The 13638-nt window shown below is 43.6% G+C and overlaps 1 protein-coding gene across 4 annotated transcripts in view; it reads left to right on the top strand.

Annotated features, from left to right (window-relative positions):
• KDF1 (keratinocyte differentiation factor 1) overlaps positions 1-13638 on the top strand; it is a 120663-nt gene that overhangs the window by 41848 nt on the left and 65177 nt on the right. Inside the window, exons 2-3 of one of the 4 annotated variants that reach the window (XM_069224071.1) lie at positions 4278-4378; positions 5942-6110. The exons of 1 other annotated variant lie outside the window; for it this stretch is intronic. The gene's annotated coding sequence lies outside the window, so the exon portion shown is untranslated. The remainder of the gene's footprint in view (positions 1-4277; positions 4379-5941; positions 6111-13638) is intronic. 2 more of the 4 variants (XM_069224072.1, XM_069224070.1) reach the window with 2 other exon arrangements.

Here is a 13638-nt window from a genome sequence, read left to right as displayed (position 1 = left end):
AAAAGGATGGTCGTTTGAGACCTATCTTGGACCTAAGGATTTTGAATTGGTTCCTCAAGCAGGAGAAATTCAAAATGCTGACTCTAGCACAGGTACTTATGTTGTTGAACAAGGAGGATTGGATAGTGTCTGTCGACTTGCAGGATGCTTATTTCCTTATTCCCATTCTGAAGTCACACAGGAAGTATCCCTGTTTTGTGGTAGGGTCGCAACACTACCAATTTGCGGTCCCTCCTTTTGGTCTTACTTCCGCACCTCAGGTCTTCACGAAGGTGATGGCGGTTGTTGCAGCAGACCTCAGAAGGAAAGGGATATTGGTATTCCCTTACCTGGACGATTGGTTGATCAAAGCCAAGTCTCCGGAGCTTGTTGCATCATCTGCAGCTGGCAACCCAGTTGTTGTTCAGTCTGGGCTTTTCAATAAATTTGCCCAAGTCTCACCTGGAGCCCTCTCAACGCCTCCTGTGCATAGGGGCAGTACTGGACACTACATTGAATCGGGCCTTTCCTCCGCCACAGCGGATTCAGGACATTCAGGCGTTGATTCCGATGTTTCAAGAAGGAGCAGTTGTTCCAGTCTTCAAGGTCCTTCATTTGCTCGGTTTGTTCGCTTCTTGCATTCTGTTGGTCACTCATGCACGCTGGCACATGAGGGCTCTTCAGTGGTGCCTCCACAGGCAGTGGTTTCAACACAAAGGGGATCTCGAGGAGTCGATAAAGATCTCCAGAGATACTGCTGCGGATCTACAATGGTGGGCTGCGGGCGGCAACCTGTCTCAAGGAAAGCCGTTTTCGCTGCCTCCTCCAGTGACCAAAGTGATAACGGATGCCTCCACTTTGGGGTGGGGAGCTCATCTGGGGGACCTGGAGATCAAGGGTCGTTGGTCTCCAATGGAGCAGATGTTTCATATCAATCTGCTGGAACTGCGGGCAGTTCATTTGGCCCTCAAGGCCTTCCTCCCTTCCCTTCGCGGTCCGTCAGTTCAAGTCCTGACGGACAACACGACCGCGATGTGGTACATCAACCAGCAGGGAGGAGTAGGGTCGTACCTTCTCTGCAGAGAGGCTCTGCGGCTCTGGTCCTGGGCACAGGACCATCTGCTTTGCGTAATAGCAAACCATCTGGCGGGGTTTCAAAACTTGCTTGCGGGCAGTCTGTCAGCTCTTCTCAGACGATCACGAGTGGCGTCTTCATCCAGATCTGGTTCTTTACATCTTTTGGATGTGGGGTTTTCCCCGGATAGACCTATTTGCCACTCGGGAGAACGCGCATTGCCTGTTGTTCTGCAGCCTTCATTATCCGATGCAGGGAGCGTTGGGGGATGCGTTTCAGATGTCCTGGTACGGCCAGTTGCTTTACGGGTTTCCCCCCATACCCTTGATTCCTCAGGTTCTGAGGAAGATTTGCCAAGACCGGGCCCAAGTCATTCTAATAGCTCCGGATTGGCCACGAAGGGTGTGGTACGCAGACCTACTCCAACTCACCCTGTGCCCTCTGCTCTGTCTCCCTCGCAGGGCAGACATCCTCTCGCAGGGGCAGGTTCTACACCCCCACCTCCAGAGCCTGCACCTTCATGCCTGGAGATTGAACGGAGCAACCTGAGTGCTTTTTCTCTCCCATCAGATGTGGTGGAAGTTATTTTATCAGCCAGGCGACACTCCGCCAAGTCTGTCTATGCGGGCAGATGGGCTAAATTTGTTCTTTGGTGTGGAGCGTGACAAATTAATCCCTTAAGTGTCCATCTGTCAGATATATTGATGTTTGCTTTGTTGTTGGCGCGGCGAGGTTGCGCTGTGGCCACTGTCTAAGGCTATCTCTCGTCTCTTTCGGCCTTCTTATGTCTACCTGATCAACCCTCTTTGCTCAAATCCCCTTTAGTGTTAAGGTTTTTGAAGGGGCTTACTAATAGGTTTCCTCCCACTCCGTTTATCATGCCCCAGTGGGATTTAAATCTGGTGTTAACCTTTTTGATGGGCTCTCCTTTTGAGCCACTTCATTCTTGCCCTTTAAGGTTTTTAGTTCTAAAAACTGTGTTTCTGACGGCCATCACATCTGCTAGGCGTGTGAGTGAGCTTCAGACGCTTTGTGTTCACAACCTTTCATAAGGACAAAGTGGTTCTGAGGACCAGGGCGGCTTTCCTCCACAAGGTAGTGACTCCATTTCATTTGGGACAATCTATCACTCTCTCGACATTCTACCCTCCTCCACATCCATCTAAGGAGGAGGAGAGACTCCATCGACTGGACCATAGGAGGGCTCTCAGCTTTTTACATAGACAGGACAAGAGTTCCGCTTGGATGACCAACTCTTTATTGGATACGTGGGGAAGAGGAAGGGGAAGGCCGTCCACAAACTAACGCTATTCAGGTGGGTCGTTCTTTGTATTAAGATATGCTATTCATTGGCAAAGAAGGATCCTCCTGAGGGGATCAGAGCCCATTCCACCAGGGCCAAGTCGACCACATCGGCCCTGGCTAGAGGTGTTCCAGTGGCGGACATTTGTAAGGCTGCGACATGGTCTTCACTCCATGCCTTTGTAAAGCACTATTGCTTGGATTCAGAGGTGAGAAGGGATGGCCATTTTGCGCGGTCTGTGCTGCAGGAGTTCTTGGTATGACCAGACGGACACCCTCCTCCGAGGTGGTACTGCTTTGGGACTCTATTCATTAGGTGAGGAATCCACAGGTAGTTGTATCCATCAGAAGAGCAAGTTACTTACCTTCGGTAATGCTTTTTCTGGTGGATACACTAGCTACCTGTGGATCCCTCACGGTCCCTCCCGCCTCCCCGTCTGTCTGGTCATACAGAGATTTCCTTGGGTATGCATTTGTGCATTTTATTCTTTCTGTATTATGAGGTTATATATATATATATATATATATATATATATATATATATATATATATATGTATTTGTTTATTTTGTAAGTTCTGATATTTGTTCATAATTGTGCAGAACTTTTACGAATGTGCATTGGTATAGTTTCTATTATTGGCTTTTGCTGTTTCCATAAAGATTTATTGGATACAGTTATGAAGTGTTTGGAATGTCCAGGTTTCTCGATTCGTCTCAAAGGCACGTCAAAAATGGCGTAAACTGCCATCAGCATGCCAGCGAGGGCCTCTTATTGCCCGATGACGTCAGGCGGAGCCGCGTGGAGTCTGGCAATTGTGACGTCCTCGCCGACGTGCAGAGCTGGAGAGAAGTTTCTGTCGAATGCTACGCATGGGAAGAATTCATTAGGTGAGGAATCCACAGGTAGCTAGTGTATCCACCAGAAAAAGCGTTACCGAAGGTAAGTAACTTGTTCTTCTGAAATTCAGCGCTTTTCCTCCAAATATTCACCAATTCAGAAAATATGTTGGATAAACATTTAATTTTTGGTCAATTAAACAGTTCAAAAGCTTCTAATTTAGTATGCTGGGGAGCGATCACTGACACGTGAGCTACTCCTTAGGGATGCTACTGGCGACTGCCAAATTCGCTAAGTAGTATTATCTGGTTTAATTGTAGGACTGGGAGTTACAGTGGCTATGATGACTCGGAGTCTACGTTTGCATTTGCCCCTGCACAGTTTACTCCCATGTTTCTGCTAGTGCAAATGGTTAATGCACCTTGTCCCAAATTTTAAAACTGCACAAACAGAAAGATGGTTAACCCAAGCTTCTGTTCTCAAATTAGTCTGTCTTGTTGGATAACAATGTTTCCAATATCAATTTCACCACACTAGTAAGTCTTCTCTCAAATTTATAAAAATGAATGACATCTTACTAAAATGGCCTACCAGTGCTGAAATATTGATATCAAATATGTTTTTCTTGATGGATGCTAAAATGTGTTTTCAGGAATCACTGGGTGGTGGACCATTGTTGCATCTGCATGCCTTCTTGCTTCAACGGATCCACTTCTTGTCTTTACTAGAACCTCTGTATGTCACTCACTTGTAATCTTACCACAGTGCCTTGGGTAAAAATTCTGCTTGAGGTAGACCGTTACTTGCGCTTTTGCATGTAAATCGAGATGGCAGTCTTATGTTTGTTGCTGTTACTGGGCACTTATAAATTGCACATCTAATGTCCAGCTCACTGTTTGTCTTTCTCTTATGTTAACACTAAGAAATATTTTGTGTAGTCTACAAGGTTTGTGAAATTGGAAATGGAGTAAAATGTACTTTAATAAAATACTCCTAGATTGTGACTGAACATAGTATGTTCAGATCCCTTGTATTTCCCTCCCAAAAATATTTTTGATTATGTACTTTTTCACATTGTCTAGGACAGAAGCGCCTGGTCATGTTTCTGGGTGTAAAACTTCTCGATTTTTCTGGTGTTTCCGCAAAGAATTGGGCTTATCTTCTGGGGCATGTTACACACATGGTAAGTATATATTTTGTTAACACATTACCATATATATTGGTTCTATTTAGGCACTATTTATGCTTAACTATTCACACGTTCTAGGTTTTCTTACAATCTTGGGTACTTGTTAATAAGTCTAGATACCAACATTATCTCTCATAGGCATGTTTTGCAGCTGCATTAGGTAACTTTAGACCAGCTTCTGAGAATTTCTGGAATCCCTGAGGTATGTCATGAAAATTCTGTTCACATTTACACCGGCTAAGGGCCACCTCCTGATACTCATTCGTATCTACCTTCCTGATGAAATGAGACAACTTTTTTTTTATTTTCTTATTTTTAAGGGGCTTCCTAATAACCAATCTCTGGACGCATGGGGTGAAGGGACAACTTTTCTTTTGCAATAGAAGATACGAGGTCTTGGATAGAGTCACTTGGTAAACGGGTTTCATTTTTCACTCTTTGCCTCTGTCGTTCTGACTTTGCTACATTAATAGGCTAATTTAGCTCCACCTATCTCATGTGAAGTGAGCAGCCTCTTCTAAGCTTTGGTATTGACCTCCGCTTTCTTCTTCACTAAATAGATTACATTAAACCTCCACAAACAACATTTTGTGGTCTGCATTCTGTCTTAGTAACACGTTTCGATGTACCAGTACATTACAAATGTATTCCGGCTCCATTCCACCTCTGTGAAAGGAAGATGATTCTCCAAGCTTAGTAAGTAAAATCCACAAGGCTGTTTCATAGTGTTTCACCTCGCCTCTTCATGCTGCTTTAGTCTGTTTTGAAGGTTTGTGGTGGAGGTGGGGATTGGCTGGGCAGTCTAAGGCCGAGACTGTGCTTTTGATAAGACTGAAGTGATAGTGGTCCTGGGCATGGGGGACAGAAGGCACTCTGCTTTTCAAGAATAATGTGTTTGTTCTGAAACAGTTCAAGTTGTGCATAACTTAAAGAAGATTCTGTCATCTCAAATTGCCTGTTTAACATCAGCTTGTTTTTTCAGCATACGCTGCTGCTCACTGTCCTCCTGGACATCATGACATCAACCCAGGTTACAGTAGGCACTACCTTGATGAAGTCCTTGTTAGATTATGAAAAGCTCCTCTGTCTTGGTTTACCAGAAGGTTCCAATTTATGACTTCAGTGACCCAGAATTCTGCAGCCAGATTGCTAAATTGGCCCCAAACATTTGCACCAGGGGCACCCAGCTGAAAACACTTCATTGGCTGCCCTTTATTTGTTTCTCCAAAAATGTGGAGGTAGGAATACATATGGAGAAATTATTCTTAAGTCTATCCTACAGACTGGAGAAACCAGTCTGTTGACCAGCAAAACAGTGCAGCCAGCTGGTGAGAATCCTCTTCTGTGTGTGCTGAGGAAAGGGCGTCAAAACTTTGAAAATGATTCATAAAGTCCTCATGTATCCTTGAGTGGTGAAGACCAGGGTTATGCTTTGACTCTGATTAGTGGAATAGTAGGCTTTGGCACCTGGTAGCTAATTCTCAGAATTTGTCAATGGGACAGGTGTAAATATACACTGGGCTCAAAACGTGTTTTTTTTTTTTTTTTTTTTTTTAGGGACCTTCTGAATTTGAGAAAAAAGTTTTCAAGTCCGAGTTATTAGTTGTAGTATATTCCGCAAGGAGGAGCCTTGCATTTGGAGAGATATTTTGTTGCATTTCTACGATTATATTGGCTGTATTGTCAGAAGATGTAGGTTGGCATACCTAGCACTTACAGTTGAATGGTAAAGTACAAACAATTTTGCAGTGTCATCCAGCTATTGACGTTGTTAAACTTTGTTAATTAGACCGAATGTTTTGAAGCTTGCTGTTTCTTTTCATGGACACCTGTGGGGAAAGTTCATTGCTGAAAATATTTTATCATGGCATTACAGACCAAACAAAAGGCATGTTTTTTTCAAAATGTATTTATTTTGGATAGTCTTTTGAAGTAATCCAAGTAGTATTTATTTACAGCAAAGATTTGCTCGGTATTATGTGAAAGATGGAATAGCAGCAGTGCTCCACATATCCGGCATAAGTGATGGAAATCTGGTTTTGAAAAGCTTTCTGTCAAACAGCATACATTTTGCAGTGGGAAATGGAGGAAGGCCATATCTCAGGCCAAGGCTTTGAGAGTGGTAAGGTTGACCAGGCCCAGGGAGTTATGTTTCGTCACAATTCAAGCAGTTGTTTTTTCTGCACCCAGTGTTGACCCCAAGATGAGGAGTTGGATGTGCGTAAAATGTTCTATGAATAGTGTTTTATTGTGAGATGGGATGAACTATCAACTGCACATATGTGGTTGCCCATCTTGTCAGTGTACAGGGTGATGATGAGAGGGGTGTGTTAACATTTAAAACGCATTGTTGCCTGGGCTGAATGTTAACTGGCCTAGAGAGGAATAGAGCCACTTTAAATTGATGGCAATGGTTTTGCAGGAATGAGCTAAGCCATGACAATGCTGTGCCAAAGATGCCTGTCAAACTGCCAATATCTGGCAACCTGAAGGTCGATGGGTTCTGTAGTTTGACTGAAAAACCACAGGGTATAAGCCAGGGTTGGCCTGAGTTTGACCTGGAATGACTATCTGCACGATCAGAGGATTTCTTTAGGATTGAGGTGATGATAGCATGTTTTAGGGATTGTGGAATAAATTAACTGGGCAGCCAGCAAGTGTCCTTCAGGGTGATGGGCAACCCTCATTGCAAAACGTTCAGTGAATGTGACTTGTTTTTTGATAACCAAAGTCCTTATGCTCGTCCTGCTACGTTTCTGTACCCCTTTGAGCTGATCTGCCTTAATTCCATTCTCTTAGCTAGCTAGCTTTTGTTAGGCCTACCCTTTTTTCACAATTGGAAACCCTAATATTATGTGAATATTGATTCACATAGATCAACTTCTATTAGTTCTTGTGTTGTTTGCTTCTGCTGATGAGTGGCAGCGTAAAGGAAGCCATTGTGCACTACAAACAAGTTACTAAATGAAATAAAGCTTTACCTGACACCCCCAAATGTGATGTCCCAGCTAAATTCCTATACCACTGTTATGATGCATGAGGCAGGGGACAGAACTTGAACACAAATGACGAGTGTGGCACTAGGATGTGTGAAACGTGGAAGGAGGTGCATGGAAACAAGTGCCTGAGTAGTGGATGAACAGGAGGACCTCTGTCACTCAGGGAAGGTGGCTAGAAAATTGGGAGAGTGCCCGAGGATTAGCCCCACAGAGGGGGGGGGGGGGGGGGGTGGGGGGGGGGAGGGTGCAGGAATGAAAGCATCAAATGGGAGGAGCCCAGGAGAATCGCAGGTAAAGTAATCTATGAGGTTGACACATCCGCTCAGTCCCGTTCTCTGAGTCTCTTCCTCCTGGCTGTGCTTGTGGCATGTTTTGACCTTCCTGGATGGTGGACTTCAACTCCTGAAAGTATCATAGGCCATGCAGTCTAGGATTGAGAGAAAGAAAGTAACTCCTCTCCTTTTAATGGATCCGTGGCAGCTCAGCATCAGTGAAATGAGAGACAAACCAAGTAGCTTATTTATCTAAATATTTGTGGGGCTTTTGTAAAAACTGTGGTATTTAAAAGTCTTAATATTTGTGGGGGGACGTGGAAAGTGTCTCTGTAACTCGAAAAATCCTGGCTTCTGGAAAAGGATTAATTTCCTCAGCACCAAACAGTCAGGCTCCGCCAGCCCATCGAACATGTTGGAAGAGAACAGTGTGGTTGTGCTCAGACATGCCGTCAACTTTTATAAAACTGTACTATAAGTGCCGTCCTCTGTGCCAAGCTGTCTTAGCCTATAGCCCAATGGGCATGTCTTTGGCAATGCCCCATGCTCTTTGGCACCTGGGTGTAGCCTTCAGTCACTTGCTGCTCCCAGCCCCTTCAGATCTGCTAGGCAAAGCTTTTAGCCATCCTTATCATACTTTGGATAGGAGGTGTAGCTTGGGTTGACATCTTCTGTTTATGCTCTGATATTCTGGATGGGCCAAGAGATAGTAGCTGAATAACAATTTCTGTTAAATACTCAGTATTCTTTATTTATTTAATGCCTTAATTCACACTTTTACTTCAATCAATTAGAAACATAAGTGATTCCACCTTGTATTTACTGCTTCAGGTATTATATTTCAAGCGGGGTACCACACTTCCCTGATTTCCCTCCAGTCCCTTGATTTAAAAATACTATCCAGTCCTCTAAACTACTGGCCATAAAGCAACCAAAGATGCAGCCTTCAGCCTCTTCCTGCTCCCAGCCATTCATGCTAAGGAAGGAGTAGGTGCAGGGTGTCTGCCATCACAAGTGTCGTTTAGACAGGGAATAATGTGGATCCCTTAGGAGGAGTGTGATGTGGAAAGCTGTATTGCATTATGGTCCGGTTTGAAAGATGAGAAAAGGCTAACATACTTTCTTTAAGATATGCAAAGACAACTTGAAAGTCTGATCTAGAAAAAGTGGCATCCTAAACCATATCGTGCAGAAGAAAGTTTTGTTACCTAATACAAAGAGAACCACTTTAAAACATTTTATATTCTCCCATTTAAACTTTTTGCTTTCACATGCATTTGTTTCTCAATGATGAGTGTGTGTACTGTTGCAGATTATACCAGTATACCGGGCTTTTTTTCTAAAATCTGGAAAACATTTCTGCACCATGTAAAAACAGTCTTAATGAATTCCCGAATACTTTACATTTTTCTTAATAATGGTATTTCCCTTCTTAACAAATTTATCAAGACAAATAACTTTTTTGCGTCAAAAATGAAGTGGATCACAAACGTTTTTTTTTTCCTCTTTTCATTGTAGTGGAAGTTTATTGCTTGATAAATAAAAAATAAACATTTCAATATAAAACAAACATGCAACAAATAATAAAATTAACACTTGACAATAAAAGGAGTTAAAAAAATAAAAAATAAAGCTAAAACGCTAAAAAACATTTCTAACCAAAAATAAATGTTTATGTTGAATCGTTAAGAACTAACCTGCAGCAATTTTCCCAAGTCCACCTTGTTTAGTTTCTTACGGAACAGTTGTAAAAATGTTACCCCCCCCCCCCCCCAACAGCAAAATAAAATTGACTCACCCCTTGAACCAGAATATGACCGCAGGTCTACATGAGCGGATGTCATTAGCTATAAAATAATGTTTTAACAATTTTTTTCTTTCCAGACCTAAAGTAGGACAAATGCAAAAGGCATGCAGCAAAGATTCTAAATTGTAGCTGCTTAGACGGCAATTTTGATCAATATACTGGCCTTTCCAGGAAGGACGATCTTCTTTGGTGTAGAAAAAACCCATACGATATAACAGGAATTGATGTTTGGTGTGAACAGAGAAGAGCTCAGCCAAATACCCCTGTGGGGATAATGTCGAGTAGGACCCAAAGACTGCCCAGGCATGCCGTCTTTTGGCCAGAACGGCTTTCTGTGATGAGCAAGAGTGAATGAACAGTAATGTTAACTAATCTGTTAAATTCAGCCTTCCCAGTGTTACGTTTCCAGACTTCTTCCATTCCCAGGCTAATATTAAACTGGCTTAGGTAGCTTCCCGATGCTCCTTTCATATTACCAAGTTGTGGGCCTGCACTTTTTGCCAGCAGGCGTATACTATGGAGGAATCCTCTGCCGCACGTAACTTCTATGATACTTTAAGAAAGGCGCCCTGACACTGGAAACTTTGATTTTTATTTTTATTAAAGCCCTTCTCCAGTCTAACCTGGGCCGGGTAGGCAGTTTTCGGGTTGTTAAATACAGCGTTGTATGTTTTAACCTGACTGTTATTCAAAGCACCGATCTCGCAGCCCTTCAATATTTCAGACCCATAAGAGATGGCTGAAAGCAGCTGTGCAGATATGATTTTTAATAAATAGGACCAGTTTGAACAATCCAGATTCTTTTTGAGCAGGTTAAAGTTATGTTAGTGAGTTTCCCTTTGCCTTGTTCGCCTGTAATTGGCGCTTCCATTTCAGGCATGGTTCAAGATGGACTCCTCGATATTTGTACGATTGCACCATCTCCACTTTTTTCTCTCCCAGGTACCAATTAAATTGTTTATAATTTGCGCCAGGGAACCTTATCTGTTTAGTTTTATCCAGATTTATTTCTAGGCTTTGCTCAGCCATAAAGATGTTAAGTGCTGATAAGATTTGTTGCAAACCTTGGGGGGGGGGGGGGGTGGAGGGTTGGTGGGGGGGGTGGGGGGGTGGGGGTGGTGGGGGTGGGGGGGGGGGGGGGGGGGGGGGGGGGGGGTGGAGGGTTGGGGGGGGGGGGGTGGGGGGGGGGTGGAGGGTTGGTGGGGGGGGGGGTGGGGGGGGTGGAGGGTTGGTGGTGGGGTGGGTTGGGGGGGTGGGGGGGGTGGAGGGTTGGTGGGGGGGGGGTATGGCCTCAGCAGGACAATGTCATCTGCATATTGCAAGCACACCAATTTCTCTGAACCCAATGCTTGGGGAAAACTATTCACTTGTGTTAACTTGCCAGCAAGGCCTGCCAGGTATGGATTAAAGAGAGTTGGTGCCAGAACACAACCTTGCTTTAGGCCAGATTTTGTAGGTATTCTATTTGTTAATCTCGAACCATCTCCAATTTTAATCTGGACCCAGGTATCAGTGTAGCGATCTATAATGGCCCTCAGTTTGTTGTTGGGGATACCCCATTTAACCAGCTTAGCCCACAACCTTTCCCTGGGGGACCTGGTCAAAGGCTGATTTGAGGTCAATAAATATGCGTAGAAGCCCAGCTTCTTGTGACTGGCTTTTTCCACTATAAGGGAAAGTGCAATTAAATTTAATGACGTTCCCATGCCTGCCCTGAATCCTGTTTGAAACCTCGGGAGTAGCTTCTTTTCATCAGCCCAGACTTGAAGATGCTGCAGCAAACATGAGCCGTATATCTTGGCTTCTTCATCAGTGAGGGCTAACAGCCTGTAATCTGAAGGCAGAGTGGGATTTCCGCTTTTATAGATGTATGTATTATACTGCCTCTCCAAGATTCTGGGATCCGGTTGATGTGGCAGAAAATATTGCACCCAATATACTGGGTGGCTTTGAAGATTGCATTCGGAAGTCCATTTGGTCCAGCTGCTCCTTCGGACTTCAGTTTCTTTATCAGACCGACTAGTTGTGCTAGCTCCCAAACTTGCTTTTGATCATCCTTTTCGGCGATGTCTAAGATCCTGCCCTCTGCTTGGAGATTTAGTAATTGATTATTACTTGTCGATGGCTCGTACCCCATCACTAAGGGAGGAAGCCTGGCTCCGCCTTTTGACAGCATGTTTGTCAGCCCATACAGACTAATGACATGGCTCACCCAGGCTGCTTGTGTTATCCCACAATTGCGATGTCTGCCCCCCCCCCCCCCCCCCCGGACCTCCCCCCCCCCCCCCTCCCGGACTTCCCCCCCCTGTCAGGTCGTTCACTAACCCCCAAAAGAACTTGCTATTCGGCTTGCCCATAATAATTTAGACCATGCATGTTCCTGATAGCTTATTTTTGCGGACCAACAATCAAAACGATCCTTTTTTTTCATTGTCCATAAAATGTGATTTTCCTCACCTTCTCTCCGTTGGATCGCTTTTACCATTTTCCTGGTTTGACGCGCAATTTGTGATTTCTGGTTGCGCAAAGCTTTGTTGAACCAAGGTTGACTAACACGGTCCCTGTTGGATACGTAGGACGATCCCTGGAAGGTTGAGTTATTGGTGGGCTGGAATTTTGCCAACAAACTGCAACATAGCACGGCCCAGTCTTTGTTCCAATCCACGTTGAGGGTAGGCTCCTTTTTGTTGCATATCCGCAAGTGTTTTTCGTTCTCCCAGGGCGCCAGCCAACTGGTACACCTCATCCATCACTGTTGCTATCCCTTTCTCACGCCATGTCAATCTCTTAAGATTAAACAACTCTGGAGGACTTATTAGATCATTTGAGGATTGTAACAACTCAGGTTTATGTGCTAGTTCCAATGTTTGTGGAAAATGATCACTCTCCACTCTGCATTTAATTTGAAAATTCCTTACCAGGGCCCTAGCAGAGGGATTTATAAGGGTGTAATCGATGGTTGAACTTTTTTTTTCCCCACTTGCAAAGGTAATGGATGCCCGAATGTCCTTTTCGCTGTTTCCATTTAGAAAGGATAGACCTACTTGCTCAAGCTTGCACCTTGGTATACCGGGCTTTTTTTCTAAAATCTGGAAAACATTTCTGCACCATGTAAAAACAGTCTTAATGAATTCCCGAATACTTTACATTTTTCTTAATAATGGTATTTCCCTTCTTAACAAATTTATCAAGACAAATAACTTTTTTGCGTCAAAAATGAAGTGGATCACAAACGTTTTTTTTTTCCTCTTTTCATTGTAGTGGAAGTTTATTGCTTGATAAATAAAAAATAAACATTTCAATATAAAACAAACATGCAACAAATAATAAAATTAACACTTGACAATAAAAGGAGTTAAAAAAATAAAAAATAAAGCTAAAACGCTAAAAAACATTTCTAACCAAAATAAATGTTTATGTTGAATCGTTAAGAACTAACCTGCAGCAATTTTCCCAAGTCCACCTTGTTTAGTTTCTTACGGAACAGTTGTAAAAATGTTACCCCCCCCCCCCCCCCAACAGCAAAATAAAATTGACTCACCCTTGAACCAGAATATGACCGCAGGTCTACATGAGCGGATGTCATTAGCTATAAAATAATGTTTTAACAATTTTTTTCTTTCCAGACCTAAAGTAGGACAAATGCAAAAGGCATGCAGCAAAGATTCTAAATTGTAGCTGCTTAGACGGCAATTTTGATCAATATACTGGCCTTTCCAGGAAGGACGATCTTCTTTGGTGTAGAAAAAACCCATACGATATAACAGGAATTGATGTTTGGTGTGAACAGAGAAGAGCTCAGCCAAATACCCCTGTGGGGATAATGTCGAGTAGGACCCAAAGACTGCCCAGGCATGCCGTCTTTTGGCCAGAACGGCTTTCTGTGATGAGCAAGAGTGAATGAACAGTAATGTTAACTAATCTGTTAAATTCAGCCTTCCCAGTGTTACGTTTCCAGACTTCTTCCATTCCCAGGCTAATATTAAACTGGCTTAGGTAGCTTCCCGATGCTCCTTTCATATTACCAAGTTGTGGGCCTGCACTTTTTGCCAGCAGGCGTATACTATGGAGGAATCCTCTGCCGCACGTAACTTCTATGATACTTTAAGAAAGGCGCCCTGACACTGGAAACTTTGATTTTTATTTTTATTAAAGCCCTTCTCCAGTCTAACCTGG

The sequence above is a fragment of the Pleurodeles waltl genome, chromosome 3_1 (assembly GCF_031143425.1).
Source record: "Pleurodeles waltl isolate 20211129_DDA chromosome 3_1, aPleWal1.hap1.20221129, whole genome shotgun sequence".
Lineage (NCBI taxonomy): Eukaryota > Metazoa > Chordata > Amphibia > Caudata > Salamandridae > Pleurodeles > Pleurodeles waltl.
This window is presented reverse-complemented; position numbering and strand designations above follow the sequence as displayed.